The sequence below is a fragment of the Benincasa hispida genome, chromosome 6 (assembly GCF_009727055.1).
Source record: "Benincasa hispida cultivar B227 chromosome 6, ASM972705v1, whole genome shotgun sequence".
Taxonomy (NCBI): domain Eukaryota; kingdom Viridiplantae; phylum Streptophyta; class Magnoliopsida; order Cucurbitales; family Cucurbitaceae; genus Benincasa; species Benincasa hispida.
In genome coordinates this window covers 42,862,133-42,887,818 of record NC_052354.1, presented here as the reverse complement: position 1 = coordinate 42,887,818, position 25,686 = coordinate 42,862,133, and the positions used below count along the sequence as shown (strand labels likewise).

Below are 25,686 nucleotides of genomic sequence, written 5' to 3'. Positions count from 1 at the left end.
TTATAAGGGACAAAGGTAGTCTATTCTTCACTCTCTAGGAGCTCTAATCAGAGTCTAGATCGCAGCGTACGGAACATATTCGTGTCCAGCAGGCCAGAGTGAGGTACCTATAGAGAGACCGATGCTATTGATAAAGACAAATATTATGAATGTCCTAACACAATCACTAAAGTGTGATACGTTGCCCTGCATGGGTAAAATTAGAGTCACATAATACAACAAAGGTGGCGGATAAGAAGAGATACAACCTCATGCAATATATCAAGGTGTCAAGATATAACGCACTATCCATGAAATGGAATGCAAGATCATCCTGTCATCCATGTGCAGTACTCACTGAAAGCATGATGCACTAGACAGTGAATACATTCCCATTGATGAATATCGCGCATATGAGGACAAACAGCGAACATGCTAAGGCGCCCAACCGGTTCACGATGAAGAGTTCTGATTGAGAAAGAAGTTTGCACAAATCCTGGAATAAACGTCACGCCGCCGTATTGGAGACCCAGACGAGTATGCTGACAGAGTTCTTAGTGACAATGGAGAGTGAGGATTCCATTCCACAACTGTAATACTAAGATAAGCGGAGCTGAATGATGAAATCCTTAGGGTGGTGAATTGATTAGAGTAAAGAAGATGATACGAACGTGAGTGAAAAATGATGATTATGATACATAATTTTATAGTTTAGAGTTCTAACGTCTGAACAATAATATAGCACGTGAACGCGGAGAGACTGAAGAATGCGGTGCTTAGATGTCCCTCAGCCATGCTGAGCGGGGTTTCGACCGTGTAACTGAGACTTTGGGACATCGGATGGGTTGACAAAGTAGAAGAGAGCTTCTCTTCCTTCAGGGACGATTCGCTCCTCGTTTGGCTTCAAGAAGTACCAGATCAACGTTCGGTATGAGAGGTAGCTATTCAAGCGCGAAATGCTAGGGATTGAAAGATTTACCTTAATGTCACTGACGTTAGTCCCTCACCTGTTGCGCAGGTCTGGTATGAAGTCCCGACTTGTGGTCTCTTAATAAGCATTGAATGGAGATAGTATAAGTTGTGGCCGACAATATATCAGTCACCAAAGCTCCACATAATCCTCCCACATTCTATAGACACTCGCTTACATTTGTCAACTATCCTGTGATGTAGTTAGTATGAACAAAGAAAGGATGGTAAGTTAGTGGCTTGCTTGATGGACTTTTATATCACAACTTTCATTGATAACCTGCGTGAACCTTGATCATCACTCTACTCTAGATTATGGCCCCTTTGGTATTGCCATAAATTCCGTACGTAAACTAATGCTGGGCGGTCCAGTTGCGACGACTTATTTCCCAGAAGTGCACAAATACCAAAGGATAATTCTCAAACGGTCGAAGACCAAGATATGATCCAATTAGAGCCATCATCCAAACCGAGATGTCCAAAATATAAAGGGCCACTACCCGGGACAGACACGGTAGTACTCTGAATAAAGTAGACCGACAACAGACCTGTAGTTGTGCAATCGTTATATGCTATTCATAAAAAGTATCGTTTGACTACAATCTGTTTCTATCCGTTCTATTTCAATCAATACAACACCCACCTCTATCTTACGAAGACCCCTTTTCTCCGCGGTGTGCCATCGGCAGTCCGTAATCGAGTTGGCTGGCTTGTTCGTGAGCGGGAACAAGTGCCGCACAATCGCTAAGAGAAGCTTCCGAAAGAGCGATTGTGACACCCCACAGCGAAGTCCAATGTGAATTACATCCGAGTGCCAAGAAATATGTTTACTTTTGTTATTTTTTCCTTTTGTTTGTGATTAATTTGTACATTTAAAATATTTATATTTTTTTATCAACATGAAATTAAAAAAAAGTTCAAAATAAATATTTTATAATTATGTATACCAAATGGAAAAATATTGCTTGATTTATAATCAAGCACTATAAAAAATGAGTTTGATTTTATTTTTATATAAAAATGTAAAGAAAACTAAAAAGGTCGTCGATATGTATCTTTGAAAAATAAAAAGAAAATAACACAATTATCAAACCTGTTAGTTTTTTTGTTTTCTAAAGACAAAAACTCAAAAACAATTCTCAAACATGTTTTTTTTTTTTCTAAAAACTAAAAAAAGATTTTCAAAAACAAAATGATTATAATATGGGACATAAATTTGTAAATAAATTGGATTCTCCACTCTACATATTGATAAAAATAAATAAATAAAGCTTCTTAATTTAGGAAAAAAAACCCTTCCACCCACATTTTTCATTATTTTATAACAATTCTAAATAAATTAGCTGGATATTTTTCCATATTTTTTAAGGTTTAAATTTTTTTTATATATGTTATTAGATTCAACTATACATATTTTATATTTAGTCACTATTTTTATCTCATTTTATCTCATATTATATTATTATATTACCATTGTCAATGTTTTGAAATATATCTTTGGTTATTTTACATTTAATTATCTAAAAATCATATATTTGTTATTGATGCATAAATAATATTGAATTTACAAATTTAAATTTTTTTCCCTTAATTTCAATTTTTTCATCCTCATCTTTTGCTTTTACCAAACGATTCTATCCATTGATCCATCGATCTTCCTATTTTCCTCATCATCTATTCTTGTATGTCTATTCAATCTTCTTTTACTTTATTATTATAATCAAGTTTCTTCACATTTTTCAGCAAAAGAAGATGAAATTTTGCTCATCAGAGAGAATCAGGGTTAGACACTACAATAAATCAAAACTTCTACAGCTGTGTTGGACGCTAGAGAATCGGAGTTATGATTTCTGTTTGGTGGTTGACTACTCTTTAATGTGTGTGTGAATCTTTCAAGTACACTATATTTGAATAATAATTCAATGGAAACATTTCATTCTCTCCAACCATCTGAGAACATTTTTATTAAATTTGGTTTATTTAACTCTTCTTAAATTAGTTTAACTTTTTGTTACCATATTTAGTTTTATCTAATCTTTTTTCATTTGTTTAAATATGTTGTTATAAGATTCAAAATCTAATATGAAGTTAAATATATTTCTAGCTTGTCTTTGGTAGGCTTTGAAATTAACTAATATACATTTTTACATAGAGTGTAGTTGTAACATGAAGTTATGGGATTAACTAATTTATCTCTACACATACAATATAATTGTAATATAAAGTTATGCGATTTTAATAATCATTTTTCGTGTTTCCTAATTTAATTAGAGATTCTTCCTAATTTTTCTCCAACAATATCCATTTGAATCTATCTTTTGTTATTAGATTCTGTTTTATTTGATTTTTTTTATTTATATGTTTTTGCAAGTATTTTCATTTTTTTTTGTTTATATTATTACTATTTATATAGTTTATACTTTTTAAAATATAATCTAGTGATATAACAATATATCATTGGTATATAAAACATATTTATATACCTATTTATTATTTAATAAGATTTATTCTGCACAGTTTCATTAAAAAAAAAAAAAAAAAAACCCTCATTTCCATGTTCCAATATATTTATAATTTTTTGTGGAATTTTTTTTTTTAAAAAAAATCTAAGCACTCTCCTCCTTACATATTTATAAATAAATATTTTTTGAAAAACAATAATGCTACTTTACTTCCTTTTCATTCCGACCTTTTCTTTCTCTCTTTCTTATTTCCCATTTGTAACAAGCCTGTATCCATAACATCTCCACAACCTCTACTTTAAAATTGATGTCAGCACACCCTCCTTGCCATAATCGCATCTTGGGTCTCCTCCTTTAGAACCTTCTATCCTTTCTTCTCTCACCATCACCATCTCTGCTACATTTCGGCTTACTTGACTATCAAGTCTTCTTTTGCTCATCACCCAATGGTTCTCTAAGTAGTCACATGCTACCACCTATGATCATCGTACTGCAGGCACACTATCGTGGTCGTCTATCGAAAAAGCAGCCACCAATTGGTTATCGGTGAGGACCATATTGGCTGGTTTTGGATTTGGAACCCTTTTAAGATTTTGACCATGTTATTTATTGTTTAGCTAGCTTTTGGTTGAGATTGTAATTTTTTGTGCCTTCTAGAATATTTAGATAGAATATATTTGCGGTTTTCAAGTTTTTTTTTTGAAGCATTGTCTATTTGTACTCATTTTTTTAGTCGTTGGAGTAGTTTGGTCATTTACTAATTAGTATTTTTCTATTATTTAAATTTACTTTGCTATTTTTACAATTTTGAAACTTTTTTCCATTTTTCCAAATGAAACTTTAAAATTTCTCTTGTCAACCCTTGATTTTATGTCATTTGGTTGGAGAATATTGGGCTTCTAAATGTGGACCATGATTTGTGATGCCGGGCTCGACGACTTGTGGTATTGGGCTTAAGTCATTTGAATCTTGTGATGTTGAGCTTGTTTGGTCTAGGGATTTCTACATAAAAGGCCTTAAGAATAGACACATATTACGTTAGTATCTTGAACATTTCATTTTTAACAGAAAAAAATATATATATATATATGGGTCTCTCTATTTTCACTAATATCAGTGGCTACTTACACTTTAGCCTTCACCTACGTTATATATATATATATATATATTATGTATTTCTCTCTCCTCCATGTATACTTCTCTCTCCCATGCATATTCTCTCTCCCTCATGCATATGTTCTCTCCCCCCCAATAATATATTTCATATATTCTCTCCCCCATAATTCTCACTCATTTCTTCCTCTTCACTCTCTTTTCTCCTTCCCCCTCCCTCTCTTTTCTCCTTCCGGCGATGTGAGTTGTAGGTGGTAGACAACGGCGTGGGGCGAATTGATGGCTCAACACGAGGTGACACGAATGACTTTGGGACAAATTGATGACGTGGACAGCGTGGGGCGAATTGACGGTGACGGGTTGAGTAGATTCGGTCAACAACACGGTGAGGCGAGCAAATTCGATCGACGACGATGGGAAGAGAGAACCGTGGCGACCATGGCTAAAGAAGTAGAGAAGATGAAGATGGAGGGTTATGTATTATAAACCCACATATGAAGATGGACTTTATTTTTTCCCATATTTTATATACTATGATATATGTGTACTTTTTTTTTTAAGCTTTTGTAGGAAATTTGATATATACTATGATATATGTATTTGTTTATTTGATATACATGAGTGTTTTTTTTTTTACTTAGACTTATTGTATTATGATATATATACTGTGTTGTAAATGAAATTTTTATATACTGTAGTGTATTTTATATATTGGTTTATACTGTGATTTATGTCATGCATTGAGTCAATCTCTAATTTATAAACTGTAGTATATTTCATATATTGGTTAGAATATTTTCAAATACCTAACAAAATGTTCTAAGGTATATTTAAAATAATCATGAATCTGTCAAAATATTCAAATGTATATTTAAAACAACCATTAATCCATAAAAAAAGACCAATAAATTGATATGTACAAATAAACAATGGAATATATTACATGTACAAGTGAACAAACAATGAAATATTTCAAATAATAACAAAAATCAACATGAAAAATGAAATGGAAAATAAAATGATATTAAATGTAATTCTCTCTCCAAATGAAAATAGAAAAATATATCAAATGCATTTTATCTCTAAAATCGAAAAAGGGAAAAGATCATAATAAATGCATTTTCTCTCTCTATAATAAATGCATTATATGGTGATCTATGTGAAGCATTGAATTTATATACTATGGTATATTTCATGTATTGGTTATAATATTTTCAAATTTCTAACAAAATGTTCTGAGGTATATTTTACACGACTATGAATCCGCATAAAAAAAAAAGTGAAACCAATGAAAATAGAAAAAAATCATTAAATATATTTTCTCTCTCCAATTAAATTAAATAAAAAAAAATCTCAACAAATAAATGCATTTTCTCTCTCCATTTGAAAATATGAAAAGAAATCTGATCAAATAAATCTTCTCTCTCCATAATAAATATAGTTTCTCTCTTCAAAGTTTTGAGAATAGGGAAATATATATAAAAATAAAAAATAAAAAAACATAAATTTGTCCAAAAATAATATTAATAGTCTTTCTTGAAAAAATTCAAATTTAAAGACATTTTTGAAATATAGGATCTAAAGATGGTTTTTTATGTAAAAATCCCTTTGTTTATGCATTCATTTATTATTGAGGCATGCTTATATTGGCCAATAAATACGAACAATTATTTTGCGTAGTTAAGGCTTGTCATATAATCACACCCGCGTTTTAAAACAATTTCATTTCTTTTTCTATTTTTTAAGAAATGCGTCGATCAAATTTAAACAAAAATCAAAAGACTATGCTACTCGAGAGAGGAAAGATTAAAATTAATTATATATCATTTATAGAGACATTAGAAATGAAATTCACATTAATAAGGTTCCATTTGGTAACCATATGATATATATTTTTTAAAAATTAAGTTTGCAATACCTTTTCACCTCTAAGTTTCTTGTTTTGTTATCTACTTTCTACTCATGTTTTTAAAATCAATCCAAAATTTGAAATCTAAAAAAAGTAATTTTTAAAAGTTTGTTTCTGTTTTTAGGATTTGGTTAAGAATTTGACTCTTGTACTTAAGAATGCAAACTATGGTAAGAAAATTAGAGAATATAGGTTTAATTTTTAAAAACAAAAAATAAAACAAAATGATTACCGATCACGATATTAAGATTTTAAAATTAATTTGAAAGTTCCATCTTTAATCCTAAGCAAAGAATGGAATCAAAATATGACTACGTCCAAGCAACTAAAAGAAAAAAAAAAAAAAAAAAGAAGAAAAAAAGAAAAAAAGGAAAGGGGTTAAAAATCAAAAGAAAATAGTATTTTTTGTAAAAAAGTTTTCAAGATAGCCTTGATGAGGTATTTGAAAATGTGAGATGAAAACGAGTAGTCCAAACACGCATGATTGTGTTCATTTCTAATTTTAAGAGAGGATAAAACTTTTTTCTTCCTATAAATACCATTCTCAAATTCTTGATAATGTCCCTGAGCTCTTGGGTAGCAGTATTACCCTCCAACAAGTTTGTACATTTATTAAAAAAAATCGAATAGAGAAAGGACCTCGTTGGTATATTGATATAATTAAATGCATGTATGTTGAGAATCACTCACGGGAAAAAATTGAGAGACCACACAATCGTGATAAGATACATAAACTATTCTTTATATTGTCGATTGGTTTTTGAGATATAACCTCATATTTAATAGGGGACCTCACAATCTTTAAGAAATTCATTGGTTATTCCTCTCTTTGCCAATTGGTTTTGAGATGAAACTCATGTAATTTAATATATAGTATCAAAACTCATGAAACCCAAACAAGAGGCATTATTTGGTTAAAAAAAAAAAAAAAACAAAGAAAGAAAGAATTCAATCATCTTAAACTTTTGAGTTCAATGATGATCAACCCCTATAATGTTATTTCTTCACTTAATTAATTAATATTTCTACTCGTCGGATCTTTGTACTTTTACAAATTTTGAAGTCTGGAATTGAGGATAGTATATACATAACATCTATATTAATCGACAAATTTTTTTCCAAGTATAGAAACCTTTATTATTCAAATTTAAAATTTCAGAGATTAATTTGAATATAAACTTGTAATTTAAATCAAGTTCATCAAATGTTATGTTTGATGATTAAACTGGTAAATGGAATCTTTAATAGCATTTGACTCAAGAGGGAAAGTTGGGAAGAAAGCATATTTGGAGAGATGGCTAACTTCAATCCCACCATTGTTTGCCGGAGAATCTGTGTTTCAAGTTAACTTTCCATGGGAAGATAATTTTGGATATCTAGGAGCTTTCTTCACCCAATATGGACATACAAGTGAATTCATTCTCAAATCTCTTACTCTTGAAGATGTCCCTGGCTATGGAAAAATACATTTTGATTGCAATTCATGGGTTTACCCTTATGGAAGATAGAAGAAAGATCGTATTTTCTTTGCTAATAATGTAAGATTTAATTATTTTCCCTTTTCTTCTAGCTTAATTATTACTCCCTTCATTTCAAGGAATTAATCATTTCTTTATTTGTATATACATAGACATATCTTCCAAGTGAGACGCCAAATCCTCTTTGCAAGTATAGAGAGGAAGAATTGACCCTTAGAGGAGATGGAATTGGAGAGCATAAGGATTGGAATAGAATTTATGATTATGATGTCTACAATGACATTTCCGAACCCAGTGATGGGCGTCCCATTCTTGGAGGGAGCCAATACCCTTACCCTCGTCGTGCAAGAACTGGGCGACCACGTCATTGGAAAGGTAAGATTATTAAGACTCCATTTGATAGCCATTTTGAAAAATGTGTTTATTTCCTTATAACTTTTTATTTTTATTATAGTGTTTTCATTCTAGGAACTCAACACTTAATTTTAGCCAAATTTCTTTTAAAAAAATAATATATTTTTTAAAAGAAAAATCTTAAAAAATGACTTTTTTTTTTTTTTTTTTAGAAAACACACTTTTAAAAATTAAATAACAAAAGAAATCAATAAGTGAAAGCAGTGGTGTTTATAAGCTTCATCTTAAAAAAAATCAAAACAAAAACAAAATAGTTATCGAAATGGACATATTTTATATACTTGAATTACAAAGCATAAAATTCAAAGCTTATGTCTATTTAGTATTTAAACTGTCAATATTATAAATTTAATTCCTCAATTTATGATCCATCTTCTTCATTAGTTTCTTTTTCAAGGAAAATAAAAAATTTTCGATTGTTTTCTTTGATTCACAAATTTACTAGACACAATATTTAAAGTTTAAAGACTTATGACCTACAAAATTGAAAATTTAGTGACTTATTAAATAATTTTAATCAAAACAAATAAACACAAACTTCAATGACAAATAAGCTTATAATTTAAGCACTTATAGATAATACTCTCATAATTTGTTTATATTATAAATAATTTTCCTTCGACTCAAAGTTTTTATTTATTTTCAAATTTAATTAAATCATACCCTTTTTAAGTCTTTTCAATATGGTTTATTCTAACAAGATTTTGTACAAGCTAAATGGAACATTACAGTTTTATCTATATTGTAACAATATTGTTGAATCAAAATTCATTTCTTGATTATATAAACCTTAATCTTATAATAATTTTCCAATGCCATTAACTTGTTTAGATTCCAACTACGAGAGTAGAGTGATATCGGGACTAAACATTTACATACCAAGAGATGAAAATTTTGGTCACTTGAAGTTATCAGATTTTCTTGGATTTGCTTTGAAATCACTTGTTTCGACAGTTCAACCAACGCTTATAAACCTAATAAATTTAAATCTAGGAGAGTTTAATAAATTCCAAGATGTTCATAATCTTTATGAAGGAGGACTTCCTGTCCCATTGGATGTCTTTAAGAACCTCACTAAGGGTTTCACTCCACCCATGTTCCAAGAACTTTTACGGACCGATAATGAACGCTTTCTCAAATTTTCAACCCCACAAGTTGTTCAAGGTATAATACATCGAGAATCATCGTTTTTTCTTTTGACATCCTCAAATCCGAATTAGTAAGTAATGTTTATGTCTATTTGAAGATTAATTTAGATTTGATTATGTCAATTAAAATGTGCTTGTTGAAATGTCATTTGAGTAATCTATAGATAAGTATTCGGGGATGTGGTGCAGTTGGCTAGCGCATAGGTCTCATAGTTTTGATTGAGTTATCCCGAGGACGAGAGTTTGAGCTTCTCTCACCCGATTTTTTTTTTTTAAAAAATTAGAGTTTAAGGGGATTAATGAAGAAGGTAATTAAATATCTATAGTAATTAGATTAGATTATTAGTTAAGGTTTTAAATACACTCAAATAGTTATATTGACTAGTGATTGAATTTGAGTTGTGTCAGTTCATATAAGATCTCTATATAAAAATGTGAACTTATAATAGAATTACTTTTATATATTAATTATTTAGATCTTGTTTGGTAACCATTTCATTTTTGTTTTTGGTTTTTAAAAATTAAGTTTATTTACTCCTCATTTCTTACAATGATTTGCATCATTCTTAAGTACAATGGTTGAATTCTTAGCCAAATTCCATAAATAAAAGCAAGTTTTTAAAAGTTATGGTCCCGTTTGGTAACCATTTTGTTTTTTGTTTTTGTTTTTGAAAATTAAGCCTATAGATGCTACTCCTATCTCCAAATTTCTTCATTTGTCATCTATTTTTTACCAATTGTTTAAAAAACCAAGCCAAAATTTGAAACTAAAGAAATAGCTTTCGAAAAATTATTTTTTTTTTAGAATTTAGCTAAGAATTCAAAAATTATACTTAAGAAATATGCAGATCATAGTATGAAATGTGGATAATATAAGTTTCATTTTCAAAAATAAAAACAAAAAAATAAGATGGTTACCAAACGGAGCCTACATTTTTAGTTTTCAAAATAAGGCCCGGTTATTCAAACTATTGATAAAAAGTAAATAACAAAGAAAGAATGTTGGAGATGAAAATAGTGTCTATGGACTTAATTTTAAAAAATAAAAATAGATAATCAAATGATTACCAAACGGACGTTTAGTGTTTGCATAGAATATATAAATAGTTAAATATTTGTCGTTCTGTTTATATACAACGTGATAAGATCCCACCACGTTCAATTTTCTGAATCGAATTTTCAAATTTAAATTGTTTTATTGAAATGTATATCAAATTGAATTTGAATTTCATAGATATATAATTAACCTTTATTAATTCAATTTTTTTCTCTAATAATTGTGAATACCATGGCAAATTGACAAAGAATTTGCAAGAGAAATGCTAGCTGGAGTTAACCTTCTAATCATTCGTCGTCTTAAAGTAATAATTTCAAAAAATTTATTTTTACTCCATCTTTACTAATAAATTTCTTTCCAGAAATTATAATTTTATTATTATTATTATTTTATATTTATAGGAATTTCCTCCCACGAGCAAACTTGACCCCAGAATCTATGGGGATCAAAACTTTTGTTTCCTTATTTTTATTTTTCCAATTTATATTATTCTAATTTAATGTTTTTTTTAATCTATATATGTAGGCATTGAATCAGAAGAGGCTATACATATTGGATCACCATGATGCACTAATGCCATATCTTAGAAAAATAAATTCGACATCAACAAAAACTTATGCCACAAGAACAGTGCTCTTTTTGAAAGCTGATGGTACCTTGGCGCCTTTGGTGATTGAGTTGAGTTTGGCACACCCTCAAGCTTATCAATTTGGTGCAAGTAGCAAACTTTATTTTCCAGCTGAAGGAGGAGTTGAAAAGTCAATATGGCAATTGGCTAAAGCTTATGTGGCTGTGAATGATGCTGGTTACCATCAACTTATAAGCCATTGGTATGGAAATATCTACTTTTCAAATTGAAATTTTGTCCTAAAATCTTTAATAATATGCTTGTGATCTGAAAGATGATCTTAACACTTAGAAAATTATGGTAGGTTGCATACTCATGTAGTACAAGAACCATTTGTGATTGCAACACATAGACAATCGAGTGTGCTTCATCCTATTCATAAATTGCTTGTTCCTCATTACAAAGACATTATGTTTATAAATGCATTTGCAAGGCAAGTCCTTGTTAATTTTGATGGTTTACTTGAAGAAACTCATTTTCAATCAAAGTATTCCATGGAGTTATCTTCTCACATCTATAAGGAATGAATTTCCTTAAGTAAGCACTCCCTGCTAATCTTCTCAAGAGGTAAATCACCGATCGGAGCTATTTTAATTAGAGGTATAGACATAACCAACACCATAGTTTGTGAAAATTTCCCTATTAATTATATAATAAAGATGATAAACATATTTTCTTCTCCTTGATTTGTGTAGAGGTGTAGCAGTTGAAGACTCAAATTCCCCCATGGGCTGAAGTTACTCATGGAGGATTACCCATTTGCGGTTGATGGGCTTGAGATTTGGTCAAGAATTAAAGCATGGGTTACAAATTATTGATCTTTATACTACAAAGATGATAAAGGCAATTCAAAATGATGTTGAACTCCAATCTTGGTGGAAATAGCTTAGAGAGAAAGGTCATGCTGATAAGAAAAATGAACCATGATGGCCAAAGATGCAAAGTTTTAAGGATGTAGTTGAAACATGTACTATCATTATATGGATTTCTTCGGCTCTTCATGTCGCAATTAACTTTGGACAATATCCTTATGGAGGCTTTATTCCCAATAGACCAACTATAAGTCGTAGGTTTATGCCTGAAGCAGGTAGTACTGAGTACAAAGAACTTGAAAAAAATCATGAGAAGGCTTTCTTAAGAACAATCAATTCACAATTTCAAACATTTCTTGGTGTTTCACTAACTGAAATCTTGTCAAGGCATGCTTCTGATGAGGTTTATCTTGGGCAAAGAGCTTTGAATGGACGTCAGACAGAGCTGCATTGGAAGTGTTGAGAATTTTGAAAAACAAGTGTTTGAAGTTGAAAATAGAATTATTGAAAGGAACAAAGATATCAATCTGAAAAATAGAACTGGACCTATTAATGTACCTTATACTTTGCTTCTTCCATCTAGTACTAAAGGACTCATAGGTAGAGGAATTCTAAACAGTATCTCTATTTGGAGGGACCCTTTAACCATGTGGTGGTGTGCTCAAACTCATTTTCTTTGTTTTCTAGTATCACTCTCTTATGTTTAATGTGAAAAAGGCTACTTCTTGAGCTTCTCATGTGAAATAAATAATCCATAAAAGAGAATGCTTTAAGTAGCTTTGTATTTTATAGTTTACTATTACACTTTGTGTGTTGCTAATATTTATTAAGTCCGGATGTTGTCATTAAGAATGCTTCTGCATTTGATCTTGCTGGATTACAGTTGTTATATGGAAATGTTGTCTATGCAAAATCTCTCTTTATATGGAATATTTTGTCTGTTGTATTCTTGCAGACCATTTCCTTTTCTGTGCGTAAGTATTTTTGGAAGTTAGAGTTGGTATTTTTGATATTTGTTGTGTGTATATAAAGACAATTAGTCTTTGGTTTAGGGTTGGTTGTTCTGGGAAAGATTTTATAGTGTCGTTTATCTTATGAAGTTCACCGATCAAAAATGTGTTCGTTGTCAATCTTTGAAGGGTTGAAGATTGTGTTGCTGTGAGGTTGGGGACTTACTCCAAATCGGTTGTGTGCTTCATTAGTATACTGTTTGAGAAGGGATTTTCAAGCTTAGGGGGAGCCTAAGCTAAATGAGTGAAGTGGTCTGTGCTCGAAAGTGAAAGATAGAGTACTAGTGAGAAGGAGTCTGATGACTCAAAGAGAGCTTAGTGTACCCAAGAGGGAGTCTAAGTCTAAGGGGATACCTAAAACATTCTTCACTAACATAATTGCTTAGGGGGAGCCTATGTATCCTAGAGAGGGAATCTCATATCTAGAAGGAGATTAAGTGAATGGTTAAGTTGTTAAGCTCTATAGAGGTCACTCTATCTGAGTTATCAAAACAAATAAGTACTATGTTGTAATGGCTTATCATTTATATTAGTAAAGTTATCTTTTCACGAGCATGCTACCCCTAAGATGTAGGTGTTAATCACTGAACTAGGTTAACAATCTTTAGTATTATTTCTATTTGGTATCTTTGTTTGTTGAATGTTCTGTGAATTATCGTGACTTAGTTTGTAACATCCTTTAACGTGCAGTAGGTACTTCCATATGATTTTCAATTCATCTCAGAGTGGGTCAACATTATCTCTATTTTTTTATCCTTGTGTTCAACTATGGAAGGAATCAAAGAAGGTGACTCAAACTTGCATCCACCCATCTTGGATGGAACAAACTATGCATAATGGAAGGCAAGAATGACAACCTTTCTGAAGTCTATTGCTAAAAGTTCCTGGAAGTCTATTCTCATTGGCTGGTCTCACCCAGAAATTACTAATGCAAAAGGGGGAAACTCAAACCGGATGTAGAATGGTCAGAGGTAAAGGATGAAGTCTTCCTAGAAAATTCTCATGCATTAAATTCCATATTGATGGTGTTGACAAAAACATCTTCGTGTTGATAAATATGTGTGTCTCTGCAAAGGAAGCATGGAATGTTCGTACTGTTACTACGAAGGGACATCAAAAGTTAAAATGTCAAGACTTCTGTCGTTAGCTACAAAGTTTGAAATCTTAAGATACAGGAAGACAAGACCATAGCTAAGTTCTATGTTAGATTACTTGATCTTGCAAGTGAATTCTTTACCTTTAGAGAGAACATCTTAGAAGAGAAACTGGTAAGAACGATTCTTAGATCTCTTTCCAAGAAGTTTGACATGAAAGTTACTGCAATTGAAGAAGCACAGAATATCTCATCCATGAGAGTGGATGACCTATTTGGTTCACTTCTCACATTTGAAATGTCTCTAGACGATAAGATTGGAAAAAAATAGTCATGGCATCGCCTTACAATCTGTTGTTGAAGGAAAGAACCAGAACGAGGAGAATAATCAGAGGAAAATCTTGTTGATGAGATTTCACTTATGTCCAAACAATTTTCATGCGTGCTAAAGAAATTTGACAGAAGACCAAGGTCCTTTCCTCTTCGAAATATCAAGTCAGGAGTCAATACAAGGTTTGGTTCATAGAAGGTTCTGAGGACGAAGAAGGATGTTGATAAAGGAGGATCCTTAACCAAATAGAAATCTATTTGATGTAGAGAATGTGAAGGTTTTAGTCACTTCCAAGCCGGATGTCCGACTTTCTTAAAGCACAAAATAAAAGGTATGTATTGACTCTATCTGATGAGAATTGTGAATCTGATGGAGATGTCAAAGCTTTTTTCAGTTGCATTACCTCTAATAGTTTAGAAGTAAAACTTCATAAACATGACTTTCCAATTTTAAAGATGAAAATGAAGGCCCTAATTCGTCTGTTGCATCATCCTACCATGATCTTTATAAACAATGGCATGAAGACAATAAGGACTTGGAAGTTCAAAAGACTAGAATAGAATCATTGATTGCTGATAATGCTAGGCTCATAACAATTATTTTTGAAAGCTAAAACTAAAAAAGTTGCTATATGTAAGTCAGTTAAAATGTTAAATTCTGGGATAAATAACCTAGAACAAATACTCTCCGTGGGACAAAACTTAAGAGATGTTTATGGTATTAGATGTTCTGGCTCTGAAAAATCAAATGAAAGAAGAGGAGCTGATAAATGAAAGCCAAAAATCATTTTTGTCAACTAACAAGAACCATAGATGAATACCCAATTAACCAGTTTAACTCATAAATCATATTACAAGAGTGATTAGCAAGTTAGAAGATACTGGGTTTTTCATTACTGTGGTAAGAAAGGTCATATTAGACCACATTGCAACAAACTGTTTGGCTATTCGAAATAGAGTCTTGAATCAAGATTTCCTGTTTATAGCTTGGCTATGAGGACGATTTTTGTAAAATCAAGCAAGTCTAGAGAGTCAAAAGCAACTTAAATCACTGTGATGTGGTTCTTACTTCTCTCAGATCCTCTACCAAAAGGGATTGATTTTTTTACAGTGGCTGCTTTAGGCACATGAATGGAGAGAGAATATATCTCTGATCTCTAAGCTGTTAGTTTAAACAAAGTCATTTTTGGAGATGGGGCGCAAGAAAAAATTGTTAGCAAAGGAAAACTAAAGTATTCAGGGCTTCCTACTCTTGATGATGTCATACTGGTGGAATGACTCAGTGTAAATGTCATTAGTAAGAAACACTTATCAAAGAGTACCTATGAGCGGAAGCAAGATCGTTCCAAATTCATTGTGACACAAATACAACATTCACAAACATACATACAAGTTATGCATCACAGAATAAATTACGACATGCTTTCAATAAATAAATAACAAATGACAGAGAGACTTACTTTTAAAGAACTTTTTTTTCTCTTTGTCTCTCATTCTCGTCAAGAACAACACCTCTCGCTGTCACTGCAACGCCAAGCCAATCGTCTATCAAATCTCGTTGTCGCTTACCACCTAACAATCTTCTACACGAACAAGCAGCAAGGAGAAGACCACCACTCAGTGACCTTTGTATTCTCAGAGTGAGAATCTAGGCAGTGTGGGCTCTGTTGGATTTGGTAGAGGGAAAGAGGAAACACGATCGTATTCAACGACCAAGCAAGTGGGAGAGATTTTGTGTCTATCGTATAAACGGATACTTGATCGTTTAGAAAAAAGGTGCATGATCATTTAGGTATTCGGGTATGATCGTTTAGATGATCGTTTAGAGAATCTCGCTCTTGCACGATCATTTAGTAAAAGCTATATAATCGTTTAGGTCGATTGCGCGTGTACACGATCGTTTAGGAAAACTTGAGTTGTCGTATAGGCTCTCGTTACCTATACGATGGGCAGTGTACAACTTAGCAAGCGATTCTCCGATCCACTTGCAAAATTAAAACTATTTTCATTTTATCCTTCAGTTATGAAAACTGAATGCAACCTCTCACTTTCACGTACGGTTATGGAGAAAACCACTAACAATTATCTTATAATTGTTTAATTATAAATAAATATAATAACAAACTTATCATATTTATAACCTATCGTTTTAATATCACATCATATGCAACATTTAAAGCATAGTTCTTTTCTCCTCTACTAAATATAAATCATATTTATATCCTTTTTCTCCAATAATATATCTCATACATCATGTCAATTATATCATATATAACTGAACCAGTTTAATCATATCATATATAATCAAACTCCCTCTTGTCAAATGAACACTTCAAACTGACCCAAAAACTGATTCTCAACTTGAATCCATTGGCTACCAAGGGACCTTATGGACCTGCGGCTTGAAGCTCCAACGGTACGTGATTAGCTGACTAAACTCTTTAGCCACAAGATCCACCATCCGTTAACTGCCAGGCACTCCACTAAAGACCGACAACTGCACTTTTCTCACCACAGATATATTTATATGTCCATTAGATATAACTAGTCAACAGTACGATAACTTTTCATAAATGCTCGTAAGTGTACTTGGGCTAATTTACCATTTTGCCCCTATAGTTACATCTAACTCCTTAAGTACAACTGATCTCTCTAATGAACAATACAACATAGTCCTACTATGTGTGGACACCTCTCAGGCCATGAGAAGGTGTGTGGTGCCACATCATTCAAGCCCCGGAATCAGCCCTTAAGGGAGCAATCTATCATTTACCCTTGCTTCGGGGAAGGAGTGAATTCCATCTTGTGTAGCTGAGTTCCCAGCTCTTCAATCAGACGAATCCCCAAAGTGGTAGGTTTGAGTCGACAATCTGGCCATTCGAACCTATGCAAATCAAAGGACCACCCTCAAAGGTAGGAGTTCCCAACTCACTCAGAATTGAGGTCATGTTACTTATAGTCATCCTAGTGAAGTGAAGTCTCTATCATGAACGATGTTATATAACAAGACTATAACACTTTGTGGTTCGGTCTTATACAAACTCCTTTGTATAGGGCACCCCGCTCGCATGTCTCCACATGAATGATAAGGATCAGACCATCTGTAGCAAGTCACAACACTTGTAACTATCTTCAAAGTGGGCCGCATCCGTAGTGCCACTAGGATAAGATTTCCCTCCTATATCCATATACTATAGACCATTTTAGTTATCACTTAAGGCATGATCCATCTATATGTCTCCATATACATGCTTAAGTTACAACGAAAACCAGGGATCTTAGTTTATTGGTTTGTGGTAAAACAAATAAAACATCTCATCTTTCATAGACAATAGTGAAGAACATATCATATATTATTACATCACAAGCTTTTGTTTAATACAGTGTTACAAACTACAGGACCCAATGAGAGTTTAGGGCAGCAACCCCAACAATTAGTATTAGCCAGCTTTGTGTCTAAGTCTGAATATAAGTTTCACCAGAGATAGATGCCTTGTCATTGACAAAAATACTGTGATTGGGCTTTCTAGTCTACGAGAAAATGAAAAGAAGATTTGTAGAGATTGTCAAGTAGAGAAGCAAGTTATGTTGAGGATGATGCCCTAAACTCTCGTTGGGTCCTATAGTTTGTAAACATAGTTTTGAACAAACGCTTGTGATGTAATAATATATGATATTTTCTTTACTTTTGTCTATGAACATTGGATGTTTTATTTGCTTTACCATAAACCAATAAACTAAGATCCTTGGTTGTCGTTTGTAACTTAAGCTTGTATGTGGAGACATACAGGTATATCATACCTTAAGTGATAACTAAAATGGTCTATAGTATATGGATAGAGGAGGGAAACCTTATCCTGGTAACACTACAGATGCAGCCCGTTTTGTCGAATAGTTACAAGTATTATGACTTGCTACAGATGGTCTAATCCTGATAATTCATGTGGAGACATGCGAGTAGGGGCATCCTATAGAAAGGTGTTTGTATAAGACCAGACCATGAAGTGTTATAGTCTCATTATATATTCTATTCCCAAGAAAGTTATTATTGAAGATGTTATTGAAATGAATTTATTACTAAATCCAATAAACTAACTCATGGCTATAGCATGAATACTTAAACTTTATGTAGAGATGATAACTTGTAGAAATACAAGTTATTGTGACACAAAAGTTGGAACAATTAGGGTCTTTAATGATAAAATCTCATCATTTTTAGAGAAAACATATGGAATTACTCGAACACTATCAAACTCATGTAAAAGAATTTTTATTGCTAAAATACTTCGGCACTAACGCATGATATTGCAGAATTTCAACAAATATTCTAAGTGCCGCAGGCAATGTCAAACGCATGGGCATACGTCAGAGGGATTCAACACAAGGAAGATTCATTGATTTAGGCTGTTTGTGTCAAATCACCACTTGCAAGCATGGGCATACGTCAGAGGGATTCAACACAAGGAAGATTCATTGATTTAGGCTGTTTGTGTCAAATCACCACTTGCAAGCATGGGCATCTGCAACTGGCGGCGTTTGAAAAGCATCTGAGTGTTAGAAGGCTGACCAAGGTATAAAATTTAATGTTGCCCCTATCATCAAGTTGGAGGAGACCGACGCCTATAAATAGAAGAAATCCCACCAGATGAAGAGATCTTTTAGCTCATTGTATAATTCTGAAATTTTGAGACCTTAGAGCTGTGCTGTGGTGACGAGAAGAACACAAAAGGGAAGAGAACCACCACCACCGCCGATCAAGAAGTGGAGAAAGCTAAGCTCGAGAGAGAACTTTCTTCCAATTCTTCCACAAGTGGTTGTACACGAATTAGAATTGAGCCAAAGAGAACAAGAGATTGTACTCTGCGGCTTGACTCCTTTCATTTCATCTTACTTATCGTTTTCGTCATCTCATTTGATTGAGTATTGGTTTGTAAAGACAATAAGTTTCTTTATAAATTCACATATTTGATCTATCTCACTTCGCCACTGTTTATTTCTTGTTTTATGTTAGATGCATCTATAACTTCATGCAAAATCCAATTCTAAATTCTTAAGCCAACTAAATCACTTGGTAAAAGTAACTTTAGCTTAAATTATTCGAGAGAATAAGCAAGCCAACATAAGTTAGAAACACTCAGTACATCTAGAGATAGACGCACTGGTGTTTTATTGCATCCTGTGACTGGCACATACATCCTAGAGATAGGTGTTATATGACATTCGCATTGAGATGTGCCGAATAGAAGTCTAATGCATAAACGGAGATAAGCAAGTCATCTCATCCGTATCATATTCTTGTTCGTGTACATCTAACTTAGATCGACGCATATCTCTTACATCAAACTCCATTTTCACACGACCCCTTATTTTCTACTCGACTCTTTTGTATTTTCTTGCATGCACATAACAGCTTAGTGTAAATAACTCATTTCTACATTCACTTAGGATATTTCTACAACACTTACAACGAAAGGTTTGCGTTAGCTTTAATCTGAATCCCTAAGTTCGACCCTGGACTTACCAAGAACTTGAGTTGGATTTATACTTGGATCTAATTTAGGAAAACTTAAACGCCTATAAAGGAGTGTCATGCGTCCTGTTGCATATCACTAGTGCATCACTAACGCATCAATGAATCATTCACATTTATACTTATTTTTCCAATTACTTTACACAATACACTCCTAAGCTCGCATCACGAATTCAACGAATAAGTTTTTGGCACCGTTGCCGGGGATCGAACCCGGGTCACTCGCATGACAAGCGAGAATGCCATAAAAGAGGATTAAGTTTTAGTATATAGCCAAAAGGGTCGATAAGTATATAGATAAGATTGGGTACCTTATCCTAGGGACACTATGGATACGACCCACTTTGTATATTGATACAAACAATGTGATCCCAAAGTCGTTCATATGAAGGCACACAAGTGGGGGCATCCTATGCAAAAAGATGATTGCATAAGACCGGACTACAAAATAGTCACTTTTCTTTATAACAACCATTGTTAAAACTGAATATTTCAATGCGATGACCTAAAGTTAACTCGATCTTATCCTAAGCTAACTATGAACTCTTGTTTCTTTTGAGATTATCTTTTAATCTACATAGGAGAGAGTGGTTCAACATCATTGCTCAATATGCCTCCCATATTAGAGGTAACCAGATAGATAGCTGGGGACATAGTCTTGAAAGACGAAAATAACTCCTACCTGTCTTAGGGTCAGCAGATAGGTTGTTCCCTTAAGTACTGACTATGGTCTTGAACAAAGGGGCACCACTCTCTCATGGCAGAGAGAGACTCGATTCATTAGTTGGACTATAAACCAACTGTTCAATAGAGGATCAATGGAGACTTAAGGAGCAAGATGTATTATAAAAGTAAAACGGTAATTTTGACCTAGCTGTAAATACAAACGACCTGTGAAGGATTGACTTATTGATTATGGTTAAATCAAGTGGACAGAAATATATCTACAGTGAGGAGAATGCAACTACTGAGTTATATTAGTATGTCTCGGTAATTAACGAATAATGATTAATTTGGTTTAAAGAATTTAGCCAATTAATCTCAAATCGTTGGTGCTCATGATCTGTAGGTACATTAAGTCCATCTACTAGGTCATAAAAGAATTAAACCTTAGAATAACATGTTGAGAGAAGTTGAGATGTTCAAAATCAATTTAGGGTTTCAAATATTATATTTGATATAATTGATGTCTAATTAATGAATTAAACACTGTGGTTTTAGAAAGTTAATAATATTTAAATATGATTTAAATACTTTATAAGATTTTTTATTATTTAATATCTGATATTAAATATAATTAATTATATTAGATTAATTAAATTTCATAAAATTATTAAATTTTGAATTTATGAAATTCAAAATTAAGAAATTAATTAATTAAAATTTTTAATATGTGAAATTCAAAAAATTATAAAATTTATTTAAAATTGAAATTGATTTAAATTTTAGTTTTTAAATACTTTTTTATTAAATAATTTTAATAATAATAGAAATCAAATGGATAGTGGGAAAATCCCACAAAATCCATTTGATTACCACCTCATGCCACTAAATCCTTTTAAGATTGAGTGGTTGATCTTCCTTCATTTCTAGCTACATGATAGTTCACTATATATTGAGTTTTTGTCTTCAATTATGAGTTCATGCAAACTAAAAATTGGAAGGAAAAATTCTCTCGTTTTCCCCTTATTTCCAACTCATAAAAGCACATCAAATTCATCTCAATTTGAGTTCCACAACTCAATCTAAGGCCTAAGAATAGTAGAGAAGACTTGGGTGGTTGTCTACTACAGAAAAGGAGAAGATTTACGTGGAGAATTCAAGCAATTTAGTGGTAAGTACAAAGGTTGTATGCTAAAACCCTATTTTTGTTTTTCTCTTGAACATGCATGTTTTTCCTTTAAAATTGATGTAATTAGAGTGTTCAGATCTTCAATTGCTTTTGCATGTTGATTGTCAACTCAATTAATTGGTATCAGAGCATGTTTTAAGCACTCAATTTACATTAATTTTAGCATGTTGGGTGTTTATTCATGAGATGCATGAAATGGTTGCTGGAATGGGTTTTTATGATTTTGGCATCTAAATTTCTGTTTAATTTGCAAGTAAATGTTGTAATTGGCTTTTTGTTTATGTGCCTTAATGCGTGATTAAGTGTTTGTAAATTTATTAAAGTCATTAGAGTTGAAATTAGGTTTTAATTGAAGGAAATCCGAAGCAAGCTTAGTAGTAGAATTACACGATTGTAGCTTCTATGAGATAGAGTTGCAATGCTATTCTCTAGCCAAACCAGAAATGAAGAACAAAACTCGTGGCATTGCAACATTGGGATGGAGTGTTGCGATGTTGTTCATCCAAGCCAGTTCGCGCGCGTACCAAATGACCAATGGTTCAACTGAACTGGTTTGATTGGTTCGATTCAGCTTGATTTTAACCGGTTCAGCTCTTTTTAAAGCCATGGAGGTCCGTTCAAGCGATTCGGGTTCGGTTCGGTGTGGTTCGAACTGTCTAAAAGTTTTTAGGAAGTTTCTTTTTAATTATGAATGTAATAATTAATTTGTTTGCTTGTTTAGGATGCCAAAACTAGTCTATTTCAGTTTATGTTTAACTATTTATGAATTTTGAATGTATGTTTAATTAAATTAAATCTTGTATGTGCATATAGTATGCCATATAGATTTAAAATCCCACCATAGGAAGTATGTATCATGCATTGAAAGTATGTTATAAAATGTTATAATATATAGTATGCATGATTCGGGTTTCATATATTTAATATAATTGTTATATTAAAATGTGAAAGCTTGATCTATGTTATAGCATGTTAGCATGTCTATAGTTTTATAAAGTGTTATAAAATAAGTTAAACATTTAAAATCTATAACAAAGATAAGCAGCATGCTCACTTATGGTTAACATATAACAACTTGTTTTAATACTTAAATAGGTCGTTATCTTGTAAAACTTTGGTTACAAACTCAACCGGTTTATAATCCTGTCTAAAGTTGGAGGTATTTAAGTTGACGGTTTACGAAATACCTTCTACCTTGGGATTATAACCGAATAATTGAGCGTTGTTAACTCGGTTTTATAAGCATACGTGAGCGGTGTGAGGTAATAAAATGGTTTTTTTCACTTTGACATCGTAGGTTAAAATCTAAATATAAACACCTGGATAAACCACATAGACTTAGGATGTTTTTTAGCTGGAATATACATAAGTAAATATTTACCCAAAACAAGTAGAACACTTCAGTTGGAGATTAATAATATAAACGATATGTTATTCTTAGCTCTCATGTTCCTAAGAGTTTACAACATAAGATCTATGCTTGGCTTTATGTCGCTTTTACCGTGACTACTCCATTAGGAAAGTGTTTGCATGAGTCAATAACAAGGTGAATAAGGGAAGTCATTCATAGTAAGTGGGTGCAAGAAATATGTCAGCATATCCTACAGTCTCTTCCATTAGTCTAAACCATGATATTCTTATGTTGCACCTGTTGTCGTTTTTAGGCGGCATTAGCTAGTCATTTTCCCTAAGGATCTCCTTAAAGGGTTGTAACATAAGATTCGAAACAACTCAGACTTCCAAAATAAGTAGGGTTTCTTAGTTTTGTCTTCAACATTATCTTCCAATTCGGGGGCTTGTTGATACCGTTCTGTGAAATCGGAAAATGGAAGGTCACACTTATAAGAGTTTTGTCTTCAACATTATCTTCCAAGTGTTAGTAAGTTCATGACCGGAAATAGTAACTAATAACTAACAAAATAAAAAATTATTCTAGAATTAGTGTTTAGTCAAGAATGTCTTGCTTCAATGAAGGAGTATTTGACTGTCCCTCGGAAGCACCTATTCTGACTCACTAAAGTATCGTTGCAAATAAATAAAGAAATTTGGGTACTTTATTATCTTTGCTAAAAATTGGATTTAGATGCAATTTTCTGATAGAATTTGTTTCAGCATGTTGAACTTGATAATTCAACTCTTAGCTTTTGATAAGTTCAATGGAGAAGGTTAATCAAATTGGAAATCAAACATAAATATGATACTAGTTGTTGATGACCTGAGGTTCGTTTTAGTGGAGGAATGTCCTCCGCTTCCCAGTTCAAATACAAACTGAAATGTTCAAGATGCCTATGACAGATGGGTCGGAGCTAATGAAAAGGCCCTAGCCTATATTTTAACAGGCATATCTGATGTGTTTACTAAAAAGCATGAAACCATGGTCACTACTAAAAATATCATGGAGTGTTACAAGGGATGTTTGGTCAATCATCTTCATCAGTACGATATGATGCTATAAAATACATTTACAATTTCCGCATGAAGGAAAGGACCTCTATTAGGGAACACGTCCTGGACATGATGGTCCACTCCAATGTTGCAGAAGCGAATGGTGCTATCATATACGAGAAAAGTCAAGTCAGTATGATCATGGAATCTCTTCCGAAGAGCTTCTTAACTTTTCGTAAAAACGCTGTGATTAATGTGATTGATTATAATTTGACAACTTTCCTAAATGAACTCCAAACTTATCAATCATTAATGAAAGATAAAAGTAAAGAAGGGGAAACAAATGTTATTACCTAAAAGAAGTTTCAGAAAGGATCGACATCTGATATAAAACCTTCTAAAAAGAAGTCTGGTCCTTTAAAGGATAAAATTGTCCAAATGAAGAAAAAGGGAAAAGGAAAGAAGAAGGCTCCTGCTAAGAAAAGCAAGACTAAAGTTGCAAAAGGAAAATGTTTCTACTGCAACGTTGACATGCATTGGCAATGGAATTGCCTAAAATATCTTGTAGAAAAGAAAGCTACAAAGGCAAACCAGGGTAAATCAGGGTAAATCTGATTTACTTGTAATAGAAACATGCTAAGTGGAAAGTTCTCATTTGACCTAGATAATAGATTCAGGCGTCGCTAATCATATTTGCACTTTTTTCAGGAAACTAGTTCCTGGAGAGAGCTGACAAAAACAAGATGACTTTCAAGGTGGGAATAAGTGAAGTCATTTCGGCTGAAGCAGTGGGAGATCTCAAGTTATTTTTTGGAGAAGCATATATTTTGTTAGAAAATGTGTATTATGTACCTAAGATGAAAAGGAACTTAATCTCTGTCTCTTTATTATTAGAACATATGTACAAAATTACTTTTAATATAAATGAAGTGTTCATTAGTTTAAGAGGTGTTCAAGTATGTTATACTAAACTTGAAAATAACTTGTATGTATTAAAACCAACTGAGACAAAAGCTATTTTAAATATAGAGATGTTTAAGACAGTCGATATTCAACATAAGAAACGAAAGATTTCTCCTAAGCCTATCTTTGGCGCTTAAGACTTGGATACATAAATCTTAATAGAATTAAGAGATTAGTAAAGTATGGACAGCTAAATCAATTAGAAGACAATTCTTTACCGTCATGTGAATCATGTTTCGGGGGAAAAATGACTAATTTTTTTTTTCAGAATAGATATTAGGGCCAAAGAACCTCTAGAACTTATACATTTAGATCTTCGTGGTCTAATGAATATTAAAGCTCGAGGAGGATCTATGTATTTCATCAGTTTTATTGATAATTATTCAAGATATGGCTATGTTTACCTAATACGTCATAAGTCCAAAACTCTTGAAAAGTTCAAAGAGTATGAGGTAGAGGTTGGGAACTTATTAGGTAAAAAGATTAAAATACTTTGATCAGATCGAGAAGGTGAGTATATGGATTTACAATTCAATAACTATCTAGTAGAACAT

General features: G+C 32.5%; 1 pseudogene; it reads left to right on the top strand.

The window, feature by feature from the left end:
- Positions 1-7,664: 7,664 nt before the first annotated feature.
- On the top strand, positions 7,665-12,676 carry LOC120079248 (annotated as a pseudogene).
- The last annotated feature ends 13,010 nt before the right edge of the window (positions 12,677-25,686 follow it).